General features: G+C 39.7%; 1 long non-coding RNA gene across 1 annotated transcript in view; it reads right to left on the minus strand.

Moving 5' to 3' along the window:
* The window catches only part of LOC111869824, a 116,989-nt gene extending 106,138 nt beyond the window's left edge, over positions 1–10,851 (minus strand). Inside the window, exon 1 of the long non-coding RNA XR_002843740.2 lies at positions 10,542–10,851. This is a non-coding gene — a long non-coding RNA (uncharacterized LOC111869824). The remainder of the gene's footprint in view (positions 1–10,541) is intronic.
* Between the last annotated feature and the right edge of the window lie 2,912 nt (positions 10,852–13,763).

Below are 13,763 nucleotides of genomic sequence, written 5' to 3' on the forward strand. Positions count from 1 at the left end.
TTTTTTCTCCAGTATCTGAAGAATATAAAATACCTGATCACTAGTTGATCTGTTACGTCGAAACCCACACTGATGATCACCAATATTTTCATCTATCTATGGAATTAACCTTGAGAGAAGGATATTGCACACAATTTTGCATGAAGCTGACAGCAGTGATATCATACGATAATTACTGCCTGAGTTTTATCGCCCTTCTTGTAAATTGGTACAATAATATACTCCTTCCACTGATCAGGCAATGATTTATGAGAGATGGCTTGCATAAATGGTGTCCAAAGACAAATAATGCAGAAGAGTGGGCATCTGTCGTAAGGGATATCAAGATACAAAGAGGGCCGTAGATACAAGGGTAAGTAAGATCCTTGACTGACAGTCCTTGTTCCCTTATTGCATTCACGGGGGTGGCCGTGTTCCCTGCGGCCACACGCTGGGTGCTTTTCTTGCCCCATTATTCGAAACGGATAACAACTAACTGGGCGAGCGAGAAAGGAGATTTTAAGAGACAAGTTCCAACTTAATCTACAACTGTTTGATCAATTTGTGTAAAATAACAATTCCCAATGCCACTTGCAGACAGGTATAAGCAAAGCGAGTGCTAATGGTAGTCAAGAAGTATATATCATTCGTTCTTTACACAAAGCGCGTAAAATTAAAGAATAACGCTGAGGTCACGTCTGTCCACCCGCATATTTCATCTCCTAATTACTATTACTAATATTGGTATTGGGGTTCTGCATCGAAAACTGACAGAAGAATTAAATTTATGTTCACATCGACCCAACATAAAGCCATTAAATCGTCAAATTTCTCTAGAAGAACTTTGTAGCGCTCGCCGTTGACTGGGGCTGTACCGTACCGCTATCGAGCGTCGATCGACGCTGAGCGGTTCGCCCTGCAGTCAGAAGATTTCTGCCCTGATTTTGCCGCACCATAGCTCAAGCGGCTAGTCGCTGGCTTTCCACCGCGGCGGCCCGGGTTCGATCCCGGCTCTGGTCAAGTGGGATTTGTGGTCGACAAAGTGGCCCTGGGGCAGGCTTTCTCCGAGTACTTAGCTTTACCCTGTCAATCTTCATTCCACCAATTGCTCCACAATCACCCTCACCTATCATCTGGGGCTGGTACAATAGGCCAGAAGTGGCCGCAGTACAAGGGACTTAGTTCCACCCCACTAGTAATAAAAAACAAATACCGTGTATTTAATTAATTAACATCAAGGTCACTAAATACGTGCATTTGGAAAACATCTGTAGTTACATTCCATACGATCCCCTATGGAGGCGGGTTAGAATACCTCCACCTCTGCCCTGCGAGTAGTAGAAGGTGACGAAAAGGGAACCAGGTACCTGGGGGTATAACTGGGCCACCCTGTGAGTGGTCCTCCAGGTTGTGGGTCGGACGGAATACTGACGATCTCGCTCTGTAAAGGATTACTGTTGCGAAATCCAACGAAACGAAAACCAGATGGTCTAATTCTAGACAAGTCTGGCAGGATCTTCTAAGGAAGGCTATGGCTCAAAAAGGACGGCTTTGATAAATGATGATAATATTCCAAATAAATAAAACTCCGTGGCCTGTAGTCCGCAAGCGAACTATATCGACCGAGCGACCGCCTCTTGTCGACGAAGTTAGTGTCAACTTTTGAGGATAGAGGGTGTCACATGATGAGCACAACGGATCCCGACGGCCGTTAATCTCGGTTTTCTAGACCGGATTCCATAGGAATACATGTCAATATTCTTGTTATCTCGAAAGCTAATGTCACAAACTTCCCATCGACAGTGTGAAAAATCTATCTTTATTTCTCATTGTTGAGAGGTTAAAAGTTAATACTAGACTAAACAGTAGTTGTGCTGCTAGTAATTGTAAAATTATATATTTTGCTGTTACTAATTTTGAAAAGGTTTGAAGTTGTGCTTCAATTTGAAACCTTGATAAGTATGGATTACTATTATTGTGATAATATAAGGTACATAATCATTGTCATCGTCATCATCATAAACTCATCACAGTAGCTCTTAGGGCAGACGTCACTATGCCTAGTCCTTTTGAGGGGGGGGGGCTTCCTGGTATTTTCTGATATCCCAATTTCCTGCAGACTAATTTAAAATTGAAATTACTTAATAACCCATAAGCCTACTGCCTGATGTCCCTTCGCATTCACTCTATACATTAAAATTATTAATTGAATCATTAATAATATAAAATTTGAATGAATGAATGCATAAAGGGGAGGCACAGACCGACCTCCCACCGCAACGTTCAATGATCTATTAAGCATCCCTCTGTTTCGATACCTTCACAGTCCTACACTTCGAATGAAGTGCAGTATCTTACCTACATGACCGTCTTGGTAGTTATCTGTCTCAGTAATATAACGGGCCAGGTGACGAAATCTTAAAGTAAATATTACAAGGCGGCAATCATGGGGGGGGGCTGTCGAGATAATCAAAGGAAGATAACGCGAAACTTCGTTTACTGACTTATGCTTCAGTTGTCTGATAATATGTAAGATATTGGGCCCTCACAGCGAATATTACGAGCAGTTCTTTCTTCTGGCATATAACGCCATATAGCCCGTTGACTACATGTGTGAATTAGCGATAGCGCTGTAGTAATTACGACCTGTAAGTGTTCAATAAATCCAATTACCAATCCAAACCCCGTCTATAGTCACTGAATCACATGACAGTAATTTCTCACAATTAAATTTTATAAAACAGCAGAGAGTGGATGGGGCCCAGTGGCCGCCATTACCGCACGTAATCAGGATAACTTGATACAAATGGTTCAGATACATCAGTCACACAGTGAGAATTAACATACACCGTTCATTCTATAGCATATGAACTGTCTTAATTTAATTGTTATCATGCATATTTAACTTGTTTATTCGTTTCTTCTATGAAAGTCATGATCACAAAATGTCTCACTATACATGGATGGATTTGAAAAAGTCAAAACAAAACAACCCGCAGTCACGCGCTTTCAAAATGAAGGAACAGATTCCTGAAACACCAGAATATAATTACCTCCATTTTCCTCTATGATCCTTCTTGAGAAGCTAAGAGTCACTAAGGTAGTTAACAAATTCCAGACTTCTTATGAAACCCAAAACTTGATTCCCGTGTTCACAAACGAAGGAAATTCGCTCCACCTTCAGCCAAATAAATTTAGTTCACATCTTCAGGCCCGATATTTTAAGGTCCACTTGAATGCTGTTCTTCTGTCACCAGATTTTTCAATTTATCTAATCCCTCAATCGACTCAGCCTCTAACAGAAATGAGTACCAGGAATCTCCTTGGGGGTAAGGGCGGCCAGGGTGTAAGACTTGACAACCACACTGCCATCTGTGTGCCGACTGTCTGGAAAATGTGGAAGCCTCCAAGGCCTGTCACAGTACCGCTTTACCTTTACACCTAGGTCACTTCAGTCGTTTCCTCGTTGTAGCTTCTCCGTCTAATCTTTTGCAAAACTTTCTTTCATCCTTGGAATGATACTGCCACCGTCATGTTGACTATGTACAAAGTATCGTCCATATTCAGATGTTCAGTGACCCAACGGTTCATCAAACTTTCCGTCTATCCGTCCGGTGTAAAGCAACGGAAGTACACGTCACGAAATATCACGGACATGACGTCATCGATCACGACACGTTGCTGTTCTCACATCCTCGGCTGGCCTCTCTCCAATATGTGCATGGGGCACCAGTCTGCAGCAGCAATTTATTGTCACTGAGAAATCTTGCAGCTCTTCACAGCTTTAGTAAGCCTCTCTTTCCTCTCCGCACACCGTAATAACTTTAATCATTTTTATCATATTTTACTGGTGTTACTATATATTTTCTGATGAAACAAGGCTCCGACGAGCGAGAGAATGAAACTGTTTTTTCTTAAATGTGAGCATTTTCCACATGAGAGGGCAAATGTTTAGATAAATCATAGTTTGGTGAATGCTTCGGGGCAGGGGAGCGGCATATCGACACCCTCACGAAGTCCAGAGTAGCTGTTCCCCGCTGTTACGTCATGATAATGTCCTCGTCTAGATCAGCCAGCGTTTTCTTAATTCAAATTTATAGCCAATCGGCGGTGGGCATTTCAACCTGAGCGTCATAGTGGCTTCACGAGCTAAATTTACACCCAAGATTTTATTATAATAGAAACGGACATAGGCCTGAAACCGTAGCGTCTCGTGTCTCGCGAACATATAAAAAACTCCTTGGCCTTTAGTCCGCAAGCGAACTATACCGACTGAGCGACCGCCGCTTGTCGGCGAAGTTAGTGCCAACTTTTGCGTGGTCAGCGCAACGGATCCACACGGCCGTTAATCTCAGTTGTCTAGACCGGAGCCGCTATTTCCTTGCAATAGCTCCTCAATTATCGTCACGAGGCTGAGTGGACCCCGTTCCAAACCCACCATTTCTCAGAAAATCTGGCAGCACCGGGAATCGAACCCGGGAGCTCTGGGTCTGTAGCCAGGAATTCTGACTACTATACCACAGAGGCGGCTTCTCGCGAACATATTCTTTGTCGAAAGAAATTACACACACAATCCGAGCCTTCCAACTTTCCGCATGGTCAAACCCTGTGGCGAAGATCAGTTTGAATTATAAATAAAGCAATTCATATTGCAGACAAAGTGAAGGGTTTCATGCGTTTCTGAAGGCAGACGAAAGCCACAGCCCGTAAACCGACCCCGAGGAATCCCAGTGCTCACCGGTTAGAACTAGTGCGATCGGTATGGGGGCCTGCAAGAAACTGCAACTGATGCAAGTCACTGCTGAATCAGCGTGAAATGTGTTGCAGCAGTGGGTTTAAATCTGTCTTCAATAAATCAACTTAAGACCAACGAATTAGACCAACAGCAAGAAGAGCGTTTCGCTAAAATGCGTTACTATTTTGTCGCAAAACTCTCCGTAGGAAGTGCTTGTTATGTAACATTTGAGGTTCTCACAGCAGTATTTATAAGAGTTCTGTCTTATGGGATATGCTTGCTACATGCTTCTTGCTTGGATTATTCTACGATCCTGAAGATGAAGGCGATATGTTCCTCAGAAGACAGGACTCTTCAGTGTTTGTTATGCCTGCATATGTACTCCATATTTATGACTCGGATATTCACTACATATTCGTATATCCAGTCGGCTTCATGCCAAGACGGGGCGTGGAAAGAAGTTCTATGCATGTTTAACGTAAGCCTCAGATGGAGTTCTGTAGTTCGACAACCTTTGGATCCCTATGAAAGACCTTACCGTACCAAATGGAAAGAACTGACTTCAGCGCCGTTATCTGATTTCAATTTACAGTTACTTGCAGGCGGAAGTATGAACACTATGCCTAATGACAATTTTCTCGAAAACATTTCTAAAGATTCTGATGCTACTTCCCTTATTTTCATTAATACATACAAAACTATCAGTCAGTCCGTCTCACGTTAAAAATGTACAGTATGACATCCTGAACCATTTATTCTCGACAAACGAGGTCTGACAGTAAAGTTCGCCAACTCGCCACCGTGTGCTTGCCGTGACAGCAGGAGATAGAAACCTCAGTATGCTTTGATGATGTTGGCATATCAGCTGTGTTGTTGTTGATCTATGGCAGTCTTTTCTGAGTAATTAAAAAAAAGGGGGGGGTAAAACTATCCCTGTAAGAGGTCGTCAACGACCATAGGATTGTGAGACTTTGAGGGTGCCACATTTTCTTTAGACAGTCGGCTCACAGATGGCGGTAAGGCATTCAGCCTTACGCGCCGACCGTCCTTTACACCGCAGGAAGATTCCTGATACTCATTTCTGTTAGAGGCTGAGGCGATCCAAGGGCCATATTGCGGCCGGAAGGAGTAGGTCAATTGAAAAAATCCACCTCATCGGGAATCGAACCCGCGACCTTCCGGCTTGCAGGATAGTGCCTCAACCAATTATTGTATACACGGAATACGAGAAACTCCTTGTGGTGTATTTTTTATCGCTCGTCTATGCTTCTTCATTATTGAATGTGTACAGTTCAACATGTCACAAGCCCGCCAGCAGATTTCTCTAAGGGTAGTAGAGGGGGTTACACTGACCATGAGTCCGGCTCAATTCAAGGCACTATACTAAGATTTACACGATGGAACTAACAAGAAACAATATCAGCTTCAGCATGGGAAAACTATGGCCCTCGGCAATATTGTTATTGTTGATAAAATCTTCTAGGGCTACCAGCTGTGTCAACTGGTTAAAAATTAGCGACGTTTCGGGGACTATCTCTGTCCCTATCTTATGTCTCTTTTTAACTTTCATATTTTTCCTACGATGTTTTGATAAAGTAGAGTATTCATAAACGAAAGCCGGCTTAGGTCAGTCGGTATAATGAGGGATTATGGGCTGAATGGCAGAGGAACAGGAGTTTGATTCACAACTGGGGCAAACTAATTCCTCCCGTCTCCACAGCGCTCGGATCGACTGTGGAGTCCATCCATAGCCCTGTCTAATGAGTACCAAGACCCCCTTACCCCGTGGGTAAAGCTGGTCACTCACCTCTACCGAGTGGTCAGGTTAATAATGTGTGGAGTGATGCCTCCACTCCTGCATACGTTTTTATGGTGTTGTGTTCAATTAATTAAGAACAGAAACAACTTTTACAGTAATCACAAAGACATGAAACAGACATAAACCGACATTCTGACCGAAATTCAAGTTCCGTGGCTCCTATTAGACGCATTTAGTATTTCCACGTGAAGCGGTAGCGTAGCTGGTCGAGGCACTATGCTATAAGGCGGAAGGTCGCGGGTTCGAGTCCCGATGAGATGGATATTTTCAATTGACCTAATCCTTACAGTTGCACTATGGCCCTGGGTCGACTCAGCATCTAACAGAAATGAGTATCAGGAATCTTCCTGAAGGGTAAAGGGCGGTGAGTAAGAATGACAACCTTACCGCCATCTGTGAGCCGATTGTTTAGATAATGTAGAAGCCTCGACGTCTCACAACCCTACGGGCCTCCACAGCCTGTTACAGAGATACCTTTACTTTTTATACTCTTATCTACAGCAGGCTTCAGATAAAGTGCGACATTTATGGCTTGTATTCAGGAGGTGACTGACTCAAACCTCGGCCGGATACAGGCAATCGTGATTAAGGTTGTCATGGTTTTCCTGTCCTTTCGGGCAAATTCCGGTTTAGTACCCTAAGTGTGGCCACGACGAGCTACTGACAGCGTCGCTAAATGTACAAATAAATACAAGTGTGTGTCAACTAGTCGAATAGGGCTCACTCGTGACTTCCGGACGCCCTGTCCGAATAAATCATTTTGTATGTTGTATCTTATAAATCGTGCTCAGAAAATCGGAGTAATTTATAACTATTATTTGTTTTTAATTACAGCCTTTTCTCACGAGGCTCTACGACACGCAGTCAGTTCGAAAAAAACATCATCCGGAAACTCAAATAAAAAAAACAAGTTTTAGGAAGAACCAATCGTCTGCTTTCCCTTGATACGACACTGACTCCATTGAAACTAAACAATCGGGGGGGGGGGGACACAGACTGCAAGGTGATCTCATAAGCCTGCTAACAAAAATTAGGGAGCATACACAGATACCAAGGTGATCTCCTAAGCCTCATAACAAAAATTAGAGGGGATATACAGATTAACAGACAAACGGATACGCAGACAAACACAGAATAAAATACAGACACACAGACGGACAGCAAATTGATCTCACAGCCCTCCTCATACTTTCCCGAATAAGGAAATTAGGCAATAAACATTGCAGCGCCCTGATCCTAGCGATCAAATTCTGTGTCGCTCGAATACGAAAGACGTGCTGTTAACAATATTCTGAAAACAGGAAACGTCAAATTGAAGTATCCCTTCCAAGGAAGAAGAGACATACGATATGCCGCCTCGACGGCAATATTTCAGTTGGTTACATGATTATATTCTACAGATCCCCACAGTGACTTGACTACATCTGAAAGGCTCATGATTTCCTACTACTGACTGTGTGATGCAGGTAAGCAGTCTTGAATACGTGACGTCTGGTACAAAGTTTCTGAACAAACGACAAACACAAAAGTTAAAAACAATAAAAATAGGAGGGAGGAATGGCGGGAAAGAAAAATCTTATCTCTTATTTCCGGCTGGGGTACCCCTGTGCATTTCAAGATGCCGCTTCAGCACCATAAAGGCCTCCGCAGTGCATTTGCATGTCCCTCCCATGCACCTGGAAGCTGGCCAGTGCGTGGAGCCTGGCTGCTTGCACGGGGAGAATTACTAACGAGCCCTGCACACTCATGTCGCAGTTATCGTGAGGTATCTTAAGCGGTTACAAGTAGAAATTACGTACCCACAAACAAGGCAGATTTATTTCGATCTTTCTGCTTCCCCTTAATTTTTCCTTCCTTTGTGTCTTTTCCTACTTGTTTCGTTTATCTTTGTATCTTTTTTCTTCGGTAGAGACCGAGAAAAACCGTAACTCTACTAGACGGTCTCGAATATTCAATTTAAGCAGGTTGTGGTTCCATAAAATTCTGTGAATTTCTTGACTAGTTGAGCAACTATTAGCTTCTCAAGAGGGACCCTGCTCCATGGTTAGTAACACATGTTACGCTGTATTCACACATGTGAAACGATCGCTTCAGAATCTCTATTCATCCCTCTACAACATCGTCTGAGATTTCTAATACTTCTGCAGGTACAATGATAAAATGCAAGTAGTGATCAAGAGAGCTGAATAATTCGTAAACTCCAAAAGAATGTTAGCTTTATATCTTATTACTCATATAACTCTGTATAGAACTCATAACTTGTACTCTTCTCCAAGTATAATTTGAATGAGCATTTCAAGGAGGCTGAGGTGGGCAGGGCACATGTAGCACGAATGGGGGAGAAGAGAAATGCATATAGGATATTGCTGGGAAAGCCAGAAGGAAAGAGACCACTGGGAAGACCAAGGCGTAGGTGGGTGAACAATATTAAATTGGATCTTAGAGATAGGATGGGATGGTATGGATTGCATTGATCTGGCTGAGGATAGGGACCTTGTAAACATGGCAATGAACCTTCAGGTTCCATAAAATACTGGGAAATTCTTGAGTAGCTGCAGATTTGGCTTCTCCTCAAGAAGGGCTCGGCTCCATAAGTAAGATATAACTCCATTCTGACTCCTATAATTATAGCAGAAATTCGTTATTTCGAAAAACCCATTAGCACGGTCAGTAGTAGTGAAAAACTGAGCTAAATAAATTGACGCACTTACTTTTCGAATGTATTAAAACTGACTACAAGACATTGTTCTGCCTTAAAATTTTGTTTCTCATGCACATACTATATGAAGTACTTCACATACGTATTCTGACGTCTTCCTTCTTAAGAGCAGTGAAACTGCATTAATTATATTTTAGGGCTGAGCATACGAAATTTCATATAATTCGCCAGAATAAAATTGGTCGATTACTCACGTAACATAAATTAGCAACAATATACCAACACATTTACAGGCATACCTCGCTTTATTGAGTTTTTTATAAACTCAAAGTCATGGAGTAATTTTGACTTTCAAGTCTTATTATTTAAGAAATACATTTCGTAAGGCTACAGTTGCCATAGACAGTGATTCTTCTGATGGATTTGGGCAAAGTAAACTGAAAACCTTCTGGAAGAGGTTCACTACACTAGATGCCATTAAGAACAATCGTGATTCGTGGGAGGAGTCAAAATATCAACATTAACAGGAGTCTGGTAGAAGTTGATTCCAACCCTCATGGATGACTTTGAGGGGTTCAAGACTTCAGTGGAGGAAGTAACTGCAGATGTACTTGAAACAGCACCACAACTAGAACTAGAAGTGGAGCCTGAATATGTGACTGAGTTGTTGCAGTCTCTTGATAAAACTAACAGATGACGAGTTGCTTCTCATGAACGAGCAAAGAAAGTGGTTTCTTGAGATGGAATCTACTCCTGGTGAAGATTCTGTAACACTGTTAGAATGATCACAAAGGATTTAGAATACTAATAGAGCAGCGGCAGGATCTGAGAGGACTGACTCCAATTTTTAAAGAAGTTCTCTTGTGGGTAAAATGCTGTCAAACAGAATCGCATGCTACAGAGAAATCTTTCGAAAGTGGAAGTCAATCAATTCGGCAAACTTTATTGTTCTTATTTTAAGAAATTGCCATAGCCACCCTAACCTTCAGCAACCACCACCCTGATCAGTCAGCAGCCAACAACATCAAGGTAAGACTCTCCATCAGCAAAAGGATTACGACTGAAACCTCAGATGATGGTTAGCATTTTTTAAGAATACATGTATTTTTAATTAAGGTATGTACATTGTTTTTAGACATAATGCTACTTCACACTCAATACACTACACTACTCATATAGTGCAAACATAATTTTTTATGCACTGGCAAACCGAAAAATTCGTGACTCGTTTTATTGCCGTGATCTGGAACCGAATCTGTAATATGTGAGGTATACCTGTATACACGTTAAACCCTTGAAAATTATAACGTTAACAAGATGGCATGCCTGTACATACATCATTCACTTACGTTCTACAAACGTGACGTAACCTAAAAGGTTAATTGAAACACTGCATTTGATGAACTGCAAATATCTCTCATATCTTCTAAAACACATCATATCACCGTAAACATATCTCACATATTTTTTAAACGTTTAGTCTATATGTTCGTATATGCACTTTCGATTACTCGTGTCCAAATTTACGTCAGAAGTACAATAAATCACTCGCTCCGCTCCATCTTCCGAACCGGTACTCATGAAAACGTGAAGACAAGTTTCGAAATAAAAGGTGGAAAACCTGAACGGACATGTGCCACAAGTCGTAGAAATAATGACTGTAAGCTAAATTTTCCTCGCGAACAAAGAATGCAATTCATAATATACCGTACAACTCACGTCCATTGTTTTCATTGTAACGTTAACTACTATTAAGCACAGGGCCTACAATTTGCGCAGTTTATTTCAGTAACCCACACGCCGCGAGTGTTTGCCATAGTCAAACTTCTAACGTAAATTCACAATATTGCCCTTTTTATTTTTTTTTTCGTCTATATCAACTGCTTTAAAAATACTTATACGGCAACATACATTGAAACCAGGCAAGTTCGTCTGGCACTCTGTACTCATGTTCAACTTAACGGAATTGTATGCAACCCTATATGCTTGAACGTGGGTAAATGCAAGACCGTACAACACAGAAAGCGAGAACAAGTATGAAAAATTCAGGGAACATAACGAAAGATATAGCATTTTAAAATATTTATTATTAATTCCTTCCACAATACATTTTTCCATATTTTTTATTTCAATTCCAATATATATGAAATGTAAATAAAATAAAGGTCAAAAATTATTTTGTGTTGACGTCGTACTTCACGAAATTCGTAACTACTGAAATTTTTGGCCAATCATTCATAAGTTGGAGTTATCATAAAAGTTCCATTTGTATGAATATAACTAATTTGAAAACCAAGTGTTATTTATTACAAAGTAAAACTGTAACAAGCAGATAACAGTAACTTGACTTATGATAAAGCACAGGCTTCTGCTCATCACAAAAAGCACACATAGTACCCTCAATCTGAATTTAAGACAACAAAATGCATATGTACGTATTTCTGCACATAAGTAGAAATTGCTTTACTATAGGATGAACTTATTTAAGGAAAATTCGGACAATACAATTACATAACGAAAACAAACTCCAACATATGATATTAAATGGGTCTTAACATTTCACAAGAAATGCAGACTTTATAATTCCATGAATAATATTGGCATCTTTAAAATATTTTCATGTAGCTAAGTAATATAAAACAGGTACCAATTGGATTATATTAAAAAAATATAATCATTTGCATGATTAAACCTGAATAAAAATGTGCACTTCAAAGAAAAAGAAATTGCTATGCATGTACACTCTGTATTTTTGCAAAATGTGAACTAACATAGTACGTTACAGTATGATTATACTATTCCTGAATTGCTGTGCACATCCAAAAAGTTAATCACATCCATGCATCCTACTCCATGTTAACCCATAATGCAACAGAGGATTATAATTTCCTTATAATTTCAATGTTTGAAACAAAGAAGTGACAATTTTCGTTTCCAATAAACTTTTCTGAAGACGAATTCATTCGTTCTGTGTAATAAAAATACCTACGACGCACAAATACAAATTACGTACCAATATAATTAATTAAAATTTCCATTTGTCTTGCTCCTAGTCAATTTCAGTCTTAATCCTTCATTAACATAGATCCTAAAAGGGGAAGAGAAGTTCTCTCTTGCATGCGCCAAGAACTTCTTGTACACTGATAGTATGACGAATGTGACTGTTTGTTTCTTAAATCATAAGAACATGGCATCTTATGTTTGTGCCTAATCTACAAAATCTTACATATAAATCTAACTACCGACAACACGCTTATCTATATAAAAATATTCTAAATCTATAAATGTTGGAGAAATGATCTCCACTGACTGAAGGTGGCTGCCATTCGATTCATTTCTTCAACACTGAAATGTGAATATTAATATTTAATCTCCACAAAAAAAATGGTTCCATTGCCAGAGATATTTTTCATCTCCCTTACAAAGGATAAACATAAAAACATCCCTTACAGAAATTAAGATGTCATTATTATCTGAATACAATGGAAAAATTATATTTACCACTTGGCCAGAGACTTTCAAAATTGATTTAATTGAACACATTTAATTTTTAAACAACAACACAATCCTCCAAAAATGGAGATTTTCTCACATTTAAAACGTGATTACTACAGTCAATTGTCAGGTAAGCTTATTAATGTATTAATGTAATATATCAGTCATAACATTGTCTGATTCATGGCTGAATCAAACCTAATAGGTAATCAGCTAAGGATTCCCTAGAAACGTTGTGGAGATCCGTTATTAAAGTTCAACTCTTAAACTCAGGAAACTAAAAATATGTCACAGTCTGTATTAGTAATAAGAATGTTGCACGCTTAATGTGTAAAGTACATGCACTTGAAAGATAAAGCAGATTATACATTTGTTTTTAATACACTGTAACAAGTATGGAAGTAAGTGGAACTTTAAGTGATATATTTATCTCAAAATATGTAATTTTTGTATATGATGTTTTCTGTCTGGAATGTGTACTACTCCATATAGGTGACTTCTGCTTTTATCATAATAGTCTTTAATGAGATCTTTACTACAATCTGATATGAATTTCCTGATTACAAAATACTGAGACATATTCCTGAAAACCCTTTCTTTCATAAATTACTAGGCATAATCCCTATCAGCTACAGGTAACTACCTAAATGCCTCTATATATCTTAGTTTTGCATCTACCAAGAAGATACAAATAACACCACAGGATTGTGGGATCATCTATTCTCAGTGTTACAAGACTAAGATAATCCCCAAAAAAGACATGCAACTGAAACAATATATTTGTTAGTGGAATATATATATAAATAGTTTTGTTTATAAAAATACTGTAACAGCACGTTCAGACAGAGACACATGCATACTGTGTTGTCATGAATTCCAAACAGTTGTACTAAATCCTGTTACATTCACATTTGAGGAGAATAATGAACATTCAGTGGACTCCAGATAATTTTCTATTAACAAAGGACACAATATGTGGATAAAAAGTTCTCACACAAAGAGATTCCATAACAGAATCAATGATATTTTACATCAGCTTAAAAGAACTATTTATCTGCCACAAAATTTGTGAACAT

This window comes from Cryptotermes secundus, unplaced genomic scaffold (genome assembly GCF_002891405.2).
Source record: "Cryptotermes secundus unplaced genomic scaffold, Csec_1.0 scaffold245, whole genome shotgun sequence".
Lineage (NCBI taxonomy): Eukaryota > Metazoa > Arthropoda > Insecta > Blattodea > Kalotermitidae > Cryptotermes > Cryptotermes secundus.